This window comes from Procambarus clarkii, unplaced genomic scaffold (assembly GCF_040958095.1).
Source record: "Procambarus clarkii isolate CNS0578487 unplaced genomic scaffold, FALCON_Pclarkii_2.0 HiC_scaffold_100, whole genome shotgun sequence".
Classification (NCBI taxonomy): domain Eukaryota; kingdom Metazoa; phylum Arthropoda; class Malacostraca; order Decapoda; family Cambaridae; genus Procambarus; species Procambarus clarkii.
Genome location: NW_027189133.1, coordinates 1,310,042 through 1,321,510, shown reverse-complemented (window position 1 = coordinate 1,321,510; position 11,469 = coordinate 1,310,042). Strand labels below are relative to the sequence as shown.

The 11,469-nt window shown below is 38.7% G+C and overlaps 1 long non-coding RNA gene across 1 annotated transcript in view; it reads left to right on the top strand.

Moving 5' to 3' along the window:
* Positions 1-10,162, top strand: part of LOC138360193 (uncharacterized) — a 14,907-nt gene extending 4,745 nt beyond the window's left edge. The window contains exons 2-3 of the long non-coding RNA XR_011226234.1: positions 2,327-2,443; positions 9,855-10,162. This is a non-coding gene — a long non-coding RNA (uncharacterized lncRNA). The remainder of the gene's footprint in view (positions 1-2,326; positions 2,444-9,854) is intronic.
* Positions 10,163-11,469: the final 1,307 nt, after the last annotated feature.

Sequence of the window (11,469 nt, the reverse complement as noted above, 5' to 3'; positions counted from 1 at the left end):
TATAATCCGATTAGCCTTATCCCTAGAGCGGTAATCTTGTTCCTAGAAGCCTGACGAAGAATAATTCCTCTTTCCAGGAATTATTAATTTGGCTATACAGCTTCGGTCTTAATCCATTGACCTTTCTTAGATATGTGATCCATAGTCTGTCTACTTACATGTACTTCCAATCATCATTCGTTAAGTGTTGTAGTAATGATCCTCTAGCTAATAATTCCTACTAACTTGTGGATTACAACACCAATCCCCTCCTTAAACACACATATGTCCCCATATGCATCATTGCAATGGTTCCATTAGTGCAAGGACCATAGTAAATTTTATGGAGGTGACTTGGTCATTAACACAGACGAATTTGTAGCCAAACTTAATGACCAAATCACCTCCATAAAATTTACTATGGAGACTGAAATTGATAAATGTTTGGCATTCTTAGATGTGCTTATTCATAGGGAAAACTCTTCATTAAAGTTTAGTGTTTACAGAAAACCTACGAATAATTTATCTTATGTTCATTATTTTTCAGGGCATAGATACAATGTAAAAAAGTCAATTTTTTCTTCAATGTAGCTAAGAGCTCTTCGAGTTGTGAGTCCAGAATTCTTAGACGAAGAATTTAAGAATATTGATTCGATTGGTCTTAAGCTTTGTTACCCACTGAATTTTTTGGAAGTTTGTCGTAACAAAGCACGTCGTACATATTATAATAATGTATGCATTGAAAGGATTCGCCCAAAGAATGTGTTATGTTTACCATATTTCTCTGGGTTTGAGAATATTGTTAAGGCCTTGAAACTTTTTAATATAGATGTAATGTTTAGCTACGAAAACACTGTTGGTAAGCTATTAGTTAGGAACAGCCCTCGTAGTGATAATTGCGTCATTTATAAAATACCTTGTAAGGAATGTAATAAGTTCTATGTCGGGCAAACATCTAAAGATTTAAAATGTAGAATATCGCAACATAAATACTCTGTAAGACATGGCCAATTGTCTAATGCTTTGTTTGTTCATTTGTCAGAAAAAGCTCACCAAATTGATTGGGAGAGTGCTTCTTCAATAACAAATTGTAAAAACACCTATAACAGAAACATAATTGAATCTGCTTTGATACAGATCACCAAAGAAAGTAATTTGAATATTAGCAATGGTCTATATAACTTAGATCCATTTCTAATAGATCAGCTAAAGGACGATTTAAGTAGGACCATTGGAAAACATTTGTCTCACTAATTCATTGTATATATTTACCTCTTTATGTTATAATTACCTATGTATTGTGCTTGTATGTCTGCTGTATCAGATGGGCCATTGGGCTACATCGGATGGGCCAATTGGGTTCATCTGATGGGCCAATGGGCCGTCTGCGTTGTCCAAGTATTGTACCTCACCTTACTTGACCACTCTCTCCTGCTTATTTATACCCATCACTCGATCTGTAAAATCATTCCTTCTGAAGTTGTATTTAATATACGAAAGTACTTAAGGAAATTCCTGTTTCATTTTCCTCCGTGGTCTGACATTGTCACCATATATATATATATATATATATATATATATATATATATATATATATATATATATATATATATATATATATATATATATATATATATATTTTATATATCCTGCCTGAAATGCTGCGTGTACTAGTGGCTTTACAAGATAGTTCTTATAAAGATAGCATTTTGTGGTTATTCTCTATATCTGGTTCACCTAACAGTAAATAAGTACCTGGGAGTAATACAGCTGCTATGGGCTGCTTCCTAGGGATGTGTGTGTGTGTTTGTATTCATGTTGAATTTTACAAAGTAGGAAGAGATGTTTGTAAAAAAAAATCAAATATTTTTGAAAGTATAAGTAGATTTGATATTTTTCTTTAATTGTTTATGTCTGCTGTCTCTCCTCCTTTATAAAATGGCATCATTCTTGCTTTTTTAAGGATATCAGGAAAAGTAAGGCACTCTAGAGATTTATTGACTCCTTCCTAGTGTTGCCTAGCCCAGCCCAGCCTAGACAAGGCAGGCTGGGCATCCTAGCCTCACGCAGCTTAGCCCCAACCTACATGTAGCATCCCAGTTCATCCTAAGTAATCATTACCTTACTGGCTGTGTTTTCTATTCAGCCCTGAATGTAATGTGGTGGAACATAAGCAGATACATATCAGGTTTTAGAGAATCTGTACTTCATACATTTCTTAATAATGTCTCACAAATATTTAAATAATTAAAAAAAATTGTATAATAACTTCATATTATTCTTGCAATTTATTTTTGCATTTTTTTTATACAAAATTTACATTTTAAAAGATTACCTCTATTTTTAGATTGATGACTTGAAGACTACAGTGGCATCTACAGCAAATCATGGTCTTAAAATATCTCCTAGCAATGACGAGACCAATTTTCACAGAGATCAAATTTTTGCTAAGCAGTAGTCACAGGTAAATATATATTATATATATAATATTATATATATAAAATTAACTACTTCATTGCTCAAAGCACCTTTAGACATTCTGAGAGTTGTGCTATTTTAATAATTAATTAATTAGGCTATATTTTAATGTTTTGTAATGTTTTCATTACTTTTTTTGTTTTGAAATATAAATTGCTGAGTTTTGAAACATTTTGACATTAACTATACCTGAATATTTATAAACAAAAAAATACCAGAACTATGTCCTTGACAATTGCACTAAGAAGTCTTTGCCAAAATCAGGTGCTCAGTGCAGTAGTTAAAAACTTAAAAGTTGTACCACCTCTGGTGCACGATTAGGGACCCATAGCCTCAGAGAAGAAAATAAAGAGTACTCAGAGAAGGCCTTGAATAATAGACAGGCTGTTTGTGTGTGTTTCGACGGTAAGCTTGCTGACACCATATGTAATTACCTAAGTGTAGTTACAGGATTAGAGCTACGCTCGTGGTGTCCCGTCTACCCAGCACTCTTTGTCACATAATGCTTTGAAACTACTGACGGTCTTGGCCGCCACCACCTTCTCACTTAACTTGTTCCAACCGTGTACCACTCTGTATGCGAAATGAAATTTTTGTTTATTTCTTTGGCATCTTTGTTTAGTTAGTTTAAATCTATGACCTTTTGTTCTTGAAGTTCCAGGTCTCGGGAAATCTTCCCTATCGATTTTATCAATTCCTGTTACTATTTTGTACATAGTGATTTTATCACCTCTTTTTGTTGTCTTCTAGTTTTCGCATATATAATGCCTCTGACCTCTCCACATAGCTCTTGCCCTTTAGTTCTGGGAGCCACTTAGTAGCATGTCTTTGCACCTTTTCCAGTTTGTTGATGTGCTTCTTAAGATATGGGCACCACACAACCGCTGCATATTCTAGCCTTGGCCGAACAAAACTCGTGAACAATTTCTTTAGTATTTCGCCATCCATGTATTTAAACGAAATTCTGAAGTTAGAAATCGTGGCATAGGCTCCTCACACAACGTTCTTTATGTGGGCCTCAAGTGATAGTTTTCTATCTAGAATCAACCCTAGACCTCTTTCTTTTATCAGAATTATATAAAGATTTCTCACATAGTTTGTAGGTTGTATGGGATCTATGTTCTATTCCACATTCCATAACATGGCATTTATTCACATTAAATTTCATTTGCCAAGTGGTGCTCCATATACTTATTTTGTCCAGGTCTTCTTGAAGGGCATGACAATCATCTAAATTTCTTATCCATCCCATTATCTTAGCATCATCAGCAAACATGTTTATATAATTCTGTATTCAAACTGGTAGATCATTTATGTAGACAATGAACATTTCTGGTGCATGTACTGTGGTACTCCACTTGTGACACTTCTCCAGTCCGATTGCCTCTGATTACTGCCCTCTTTTTTCTGTCAGTCAGAAAATTTTTCATCCATGTTAGAAGCTTACCTGTCACCCACCCAAAATTTTCTAGTTTCCAGAACAACCTCTTATGTGAAGCTCTGTCGAAAGCCTTTTTTATGTCTAGATAGATGCAGTCAACCCAACTACCTTTTTCCTTTAAAATCTCTGTGGCTCAATCATAGAAACTGAGTAAATTCGATACACAGGATCTTCCAGATCAAAAACAATACTGTCTGTGTGATATTATATAATTTCTCTCCAGGTGTTCTACCCATTATTTTTTATTATTTTTTTTTCAATCTTTTCAATGTTACACTTGTCAATGATTCAGGTCTATAACTGAGAGAGGTGGGGTCTTCCCTGTTGCCACTTTTGTAGATTGGAACTATGTTAGCCTTTTTCCACATGTTTGCAATGACTCCTGTACACAGGGATGCCTGAAAGATCAGGTGAAGTGGAAGGCTGAGCTCAGATACACATTCTCTCAGAACCCATGGTGAAACTCCATCTGGACCAACTGCTTTGTTCTTACTTAGCTCCTTTAGCATATTTTCCACTTCATCTCTAGACACCTCTATACGCTCTATGATGTTCTCAGAAATTCTTATTGTGTCTGGTTCTCTTAAGATTTCATTTTGTATAAACACACTTTGGAACTTTTGGTTTAATGTTTCACACATTGCATTATCATTTTCTGGGAATCTGTTTCCTATTTTCAACCTCTGGATATTATTCTTTACCTGCAATTTGTTGTTTATGAATTTGTAGAATAGGCCCAGTTCTGTTTTACATTTATCCATTATCCCTTTTTAAAAATTTCTTTCTGCCTCTTCCCTTACTGCTGTATAGTTGTTTCTCGCATCTTTGTATCGCTGGTATGATTGGGGGTTTGGCTTCTTTCTATATTGATACCTGCTTGATGGGGTTCTGCTCTTCTACTCCCCAAGCCCGGCCCAAGGCCAGGCTCGACTTGTGAGAGTTTGGTCCACCAGGCTGTTGCTTGGAGCGGCCCGCAGGGCCACATACCCACCACATCCCGGCTGATCCGGAACTTCTCTTAGAAAACAGTCCAGTTTTCTCCTGAAGATGTCCACGGTTGTTCCGGCAATATTTCTTATAGTCGCTGGGAGGACGTTGAACAACCGCGGACCTCTGATGTTTATACAGTGCTCTCTGATTGTGCCTGTGGCACCTCTGCTCTTCACTGGTTCAATCTTGCATTTTTTTCCATATCGTTCACTCCAGTACGTTGTTATTTTATTGTGTAGATTTGGGATCTGGCCCTCCAGTATCTTCCATGTGTATATTATTTGGTATCTCTCTCGTCTCCTTTCTAGAGAGTACATTTGGAGAGCTTTGAGACGATCCCAATAATTTAGGTGTTTTATCTCATCTGTGCGTGCCGTATATGTTCTCTGTATTCCCTCTATTTCAGCAATCTCTCCTGCTCTGAAGGGGGAAGTGAATACTGAGCAGTACTCGAGACGGGACAACATAAGTGACTTGAAGAGTACAACCATTGTGATGGGATCCCTGGATTTGAAAGTTCTCATAATCCATCCGATCATTTTTCTGGCTGACGCAATATTTGCTTGGTTATGCTCCCTAAACATTAGATCGTCGGACATCATTATTCCCAAATCCTTGACATGCTGTTTTTCTACTATGGGAAGATTCGATTGTGTTTTGTACCCTGTATTATGTTTCAGATCCTCATTTTTGCCATACCTGAAATTTATCACTGTTAAACATCATGTTATTTTCTGCTGCCCAATCGAAAACTTTGTTGACATCGGCTTGTAGTTTTTCAATGTCTTTCATTCCATTTTTGTGTCTTTTGGTCTGTGGCCCTCTCTCAATTTCTGTTGAACCAATCCTGTTTTCTGGCCCTGCATCTCTGTTTTGGTATGAATGTTTGTGTGCCTTCATTGTATATTTTGCAAAATTTGGCATACATTTAATTTACTTCCCTGTCTAGCAACAAGTCTGCCTAATTATTTATTAAAAAAATTTTGAAGTTCCCCATAGTTCCCCACCAATTAAAGCATCCAGCACTTCCACTAACACGATAACATCATTTATATTTGCCAACATCCAGGGTATAAAAACACGCAAATCCAACAAAGTTCATTTTATAGATGGTCTCCTTCATGAGGCAAATGCAGTGTTTGCAGCCCTAACGGAAACTCACACAAAGGACTACCTTGATGGTGAAATATGGATCTCAGAATACAATCTCTTCAGATGTGATAGGAAACACCGGCTTCAGGGTGGGGTCAGCCTCTACATCAAAGACACACTCATCTGTACTGAGTTGCTAAACACCTCAAATGATATGGTGGAAGTGCTGATAGTCAAAATAGAGATCCTAAATGTAGTTGTTGTCCTTGTATATAAGTCACCGGAGGCAAACCCTCAGCAGTTTAAAGACCAACTAATGAAAATAGAGCACTGCTTGGAAAACCTCACAAATCCAGCTCCGAACATCATCCTGCTTGGGGACTTCAACCTACGGCACCTGAAATGGAAGCACCTGGGTAATACAGTAATATCAGAAAGAATACTAGGAAGTAGCCTAAATGAGCAGGCACATGCAAATGACCTGCTACGGATGTGCGATAGGTTTGCCTTAAACCAGCAAATAGTAGAACCAACTAGGAAGGAGAACACGCTGGACCTCATTTTCACTAATAATGATGAGTTTATCGGGAACATAATGATTACAAATACCTGTTACTCAGATCACAACTTAATTGAAGTTCTGACAACCATGGGGACTGGACGTTCAAAACCAGTCCAGATTCCCGGTGGAGGAGATTTCAGCAAATTCAACTTCAATAATAAACGGATAAACTGGGAGCAAATAAACCAGGACTTCACAGAAATAAACTGGGTAGAACAGCTAGGAAATGCAAATCTGAACCAGTGCCTGGAAAAAAATAAGCTCAGTAACACTAGAAATATGTTCAAACCGCATACCTCTAAGAAAAAAGAGAAAGAGATGCAGATTGGAACGGGAACGTCGTTCCCTATATAGACGAAGAAAACGAATCGCGGAACAACTTGAGAGTCGCACCCTATCTCAAGAACGGCGAAGAAGGTTAGGTTGAGAAATAGAAACAATTGAACTCAAGCTACAAGAATCATACAAAACCCAGGAGAGGCAAAGAGAGGAAAAGGCCATCAGTGAAATAGAGAAATCCGAAATATTTTTTCTCCTATGCAAAATCAAGATCAAAAACCAAATCTAGTATCGGGCCCCTGCGAAAGGGAGATGGAACTTTCACAGATGACAACAAAGAAATGAGCGAGTTACTGAGGAAGCAGTACGACTCCGTTTTCAGTGAGCCATTAAATGCACTAAAGATTGATAACCCAAATGAATTTTTCATGGATATGATACCAACATCAAATCATATATCAGACGTCGCCCTATCCCCACTAGATTTTGAAGAAGCCATAAACAGTATGCCTATGCACTCTGCACCAGACCCGGATTCTTGGAACTCCATATTCATCAAGAACTGTAAAAAAACACTATCGCAGGCCCTCCACATTCTGTGGAGACAAATCCTAGATACTGGCGTTATCCCTGACATACTAAAAACAGCAGAGATAGCACCACTCCATAAAGGAGGAAATAAGGCAGAGGCAAAAAATTACAGACCGATAGCACTAACATCGCACATCATAGAAATTTTTGAGAGAGTGCTAAGAAGTAAGATCACAAAATACATGGAATCACAGCATCTCCATAACCCCGGACAACATGGTTTCAGAACAGGGCGCTCTTGCCTGTCGCAGTTGCTGGACCACTATGATATGGCATTAGATGCTATGGAAGACAAACAAAACGCTGATGTAATTTACACAGATTTCGCAAAAGCTTTTGATAAATGTGACCATGGTGCACATAAAATGCGTTCAAAATGAATTACCGGGAAAATAGGCAGATGGATTTACAATTTCCTGACTGACAGAACCCAATGTGTAATTGTCAACAAAATAAAATCCAGCCCATCAACCGTGAAGAGCTCAGTCCTCCAGGGTACTGTGCTTGCTCCAGTACTTTTTCTTATCCTCATATCGGACATAGACCAGAACACAACCTATAGCACTGTATCATCCTTTGCAGATGACACTAGGATTTTCATGAGAGTTGGCAACATAGAGGACACGGCAAACCTCCAATCAGATGTAGATCAGGTCTTTCTATGGGCTACAGAAAATAATATGGTGTTCAACGAGGATAAGTTTCAGCTCATGCGCTACGGAAAAATTGAAAATATAAAAACAGAAACCACGTACAAAACTCAGGCAAATCATAACATAGAACGAAAAGGCAATGTAAAGGACCTCGGTGTACTCATGTCGGAAGACCTTACCTTTAAAGAACACAATAAAGTAGCCGTCACAACTGCAAGAAAAATGACAGGTTGGATAACAAGAACTTTTCACACTAGAGATGCTATACCGATGATGATACTTTTCAAAACGCTAGAGTGGAGTACTGTTGCTCAATGACAGCCCCTTTCAAAGCTGGAGAAATTGCTGACCTAGAGAGCGTGCAGAGATCCTTTACTGCTAGAATCCACTCAGTAAAACATCTAAATTACTGGGACCGACTAAAGAGCCTAAATCTGTACTCCCTTGAGCGCAGGCGGGAGAGATACATAATAATTTACACGTGGAAAATAATTGAGGGACTGGTCCCAAACCTGCACACAGAAATAACACCACATGAGACCAGAAGACATGGCAGGATGTGCAGAATACCCCCGTTGAAAAGCAGAGGTGCAACAGGTACTCTGAGTGAGAACTCTATCAACATCAGAGGCCGGAGACTGTTCAACACGCTTCCACTACACATAAGGGGCATAACTGGCAAACCCCTCACAGTGTTCAAGAGAGAACTGGATAAGCACCTCCAAAGGATACCTGATCAACCAGGCTGTGGCTCATACGTCAGGCTGCGAGCAGCCGCGTCTAACAGCCTGGTTGATCAGTCCAGCAACCAGGAGGCCTGGTCGACGACCGGGCCGCGGGGACACTAAGCCCCGGAAGCACCTCAAGGTAGCCTCAAGGTAGGTAGAGACCTCTCTCTCTTGAAATCAAGTTTATCAACTGTTTCAATGTCACATTTTCTATGTGTGTGTGTGTTTGGAGGCTAAGCTTGCTGATACCATGTGTGTGTGTGTGTTTGGAGGCTAAGTTTGCTGATACCATGTGTGTGTGTGTGTTTGGAGGCTAAGCTTGATGATTCCGTTTGTGTGTGTGTGTGTGTTTAGAGGCTAAGCTTGCTGATACCATGTGTGTATTTGGAGGCTAAGCTTGCTGATACCATGTGTGTGTGTGTGTTTGGAGGCTAAGCTTGCTGATACCATGTGTGTGTGTGTGTTTGGAGGCTAAGTTTGCTGATACCATGTGTGTGTGTGTGTTTGGAGGCTAAGCTTGCTGATACCATGTGTGTGTGTGTGTTTGGAGGCTAAGCTTGCTGATACCATGTGTGTGTGTGTGTGTTTGGAGACTAAGCTTGCTGATACCATGTGTGTGTGTGTGTGTGTTTGGAGGCTAAGCTTGCTGATACCATATGTGTATGTGTGTGTGTTTGGAGGCTAAGCTTGCTGATACCATGTGTGTGTGTGTGTTTGGAGGCTAAGTTTGCTGACACCGTATGTGTACTCACCTGTTTAAATAATAATAGGGGTGTGTACCACCTCTGGTGCTATTGTAGGGACCCACAGCCTTGAAGAAAATAAAGAGTATTCAGAGAAGACCTTGTGGATTCTCACTGAACACTAATCTTTTCTTCTCCTACCACCCCTCTTATTTTGTTTTATGCTGTATTCTATTATATATCATATAAATACATAGCCTAATGGCTGTATTTATTATTATTATACAAAAAGAAGACATCCACTTTATTTTTTTTCTCTCCTTTGTTTCTATATGGATTTTGTTGTGACTAATCATTCTCCTCCTTTCCCATCAACAGGTCTTCCTCACTGGGCTTGCTCGGCTTTTGTGTTACTGTGAGGGTGCCATCATCGTTTACCCTTCAAGACTGACTCATGCTGGCATTGCATTTGTGGACTTCCCTTCACAGTAAACAGTCCTTCTCCATATGGTGATTGTCCAGGGCAAGCAGGGTGTGACTGCCATCTTGGAGAAGCAGGGTCTTTTAATATGAAGAATCTTCCGTCTTCTCTACTTACGCCAGCTTGGGCCAGCCTTGCATTCTTGTTACTTCATGGCCCTTGGGCCTTTTTTATTTATTTTACATAATAAATTTTTTTATTAATACCCGTGTTTCACAAGAGATCCTTAACATTTTAAGCACCAATTGTATTGACTAATGTACGTCTTGTAACCTTTAAGACATAAATAGACAAGACATAGATATATGAGTGAATAATACTGAGTGACTAGGTTAGGGCGAGGAACATAGTACAGTGTCTGACTTTGGAAGAATGCCTACTGTTTTAGAAACCTTATTGCCATGATCATAATCGTATGGGTTAAAAAACATTTGTTGTCACTCCTACACTGTGGCTTGTTGAGCTTGAAACCTTTGCTCCTTGTTCGTGTTACATCTGACCTTTTGAAGAAATTGTATGAATGAATATCCTCCAAATTGTTCAGTATTTTAAAGATTTCGCTCTATTACTCTCTCATTTGCATATATCTAAGCATATAGATTTTGATTAGATTTTTTATTCAGGTAAAGGTACATACATTGCAGATGAGTTACAAAGGGAAAGACAATGACTAGAGTTCACTAGCTCTATTGGAAGAGAAACGTCTGCAAGACAAGTGTGGGCAAAAATTAAGGTAGCTGCGGCTCACAACGACCCCCAACGGCTTCATTTTGTATCTTCTCCAACTTGCCCATCCTACCTTTACCAAAACAAGAAATGACAGGTGCAGCATAATCAATAAGAAATCTTACAGTACTCAAGTACATCATTCGTAGCACTTGGACTCCCACTCCTTTCCACAGCATGCCAAGGCCTTCAGAGGTTGTAATCTCTTCCGGCATTGACTCAACAGTCTGTTCATCTCAGTTTCCAAACTCTCATGGGTATATCCAACATATATGCCTAAATATTTATATATATTAACACTCTCTATATTTTTACCGTTTATTTCCAATATAATGGGCCTCCGACTTCTACATTCAAACTAGTTTTGTCTTTATTAACCACTAGTCCCATGTGGTGACACTGGTTTCCGAAATTGTCCAACACTGTTTGAACCTTTGAAATATCTTTGCCCTGAAACAAAATATCATCGGCATATATGATTGGAGTTACCCAATTTGAGTATTTCTCAGATGCTATCTTATTCATTAGTACATTAAACAGGGGGAGACTCAACACTCCTCCCTGAGGTGTGCAGAGTTCTTGACCTTCATACCTTGAACCTTGAACCATACAACCTTGATACCACACCTGAGCCTTCCTTTCCTGAAGATAATCCCCTATCCAGCGCAATAATCTCCCTTCAACACCAAGACCAGCTAATTCATATAAAATAACCTCTTTGTTGGCTTTATCAAAAGCTCCTTATAAATCAATAAAAATTCTATAATAATCATTACCATTAGCTAG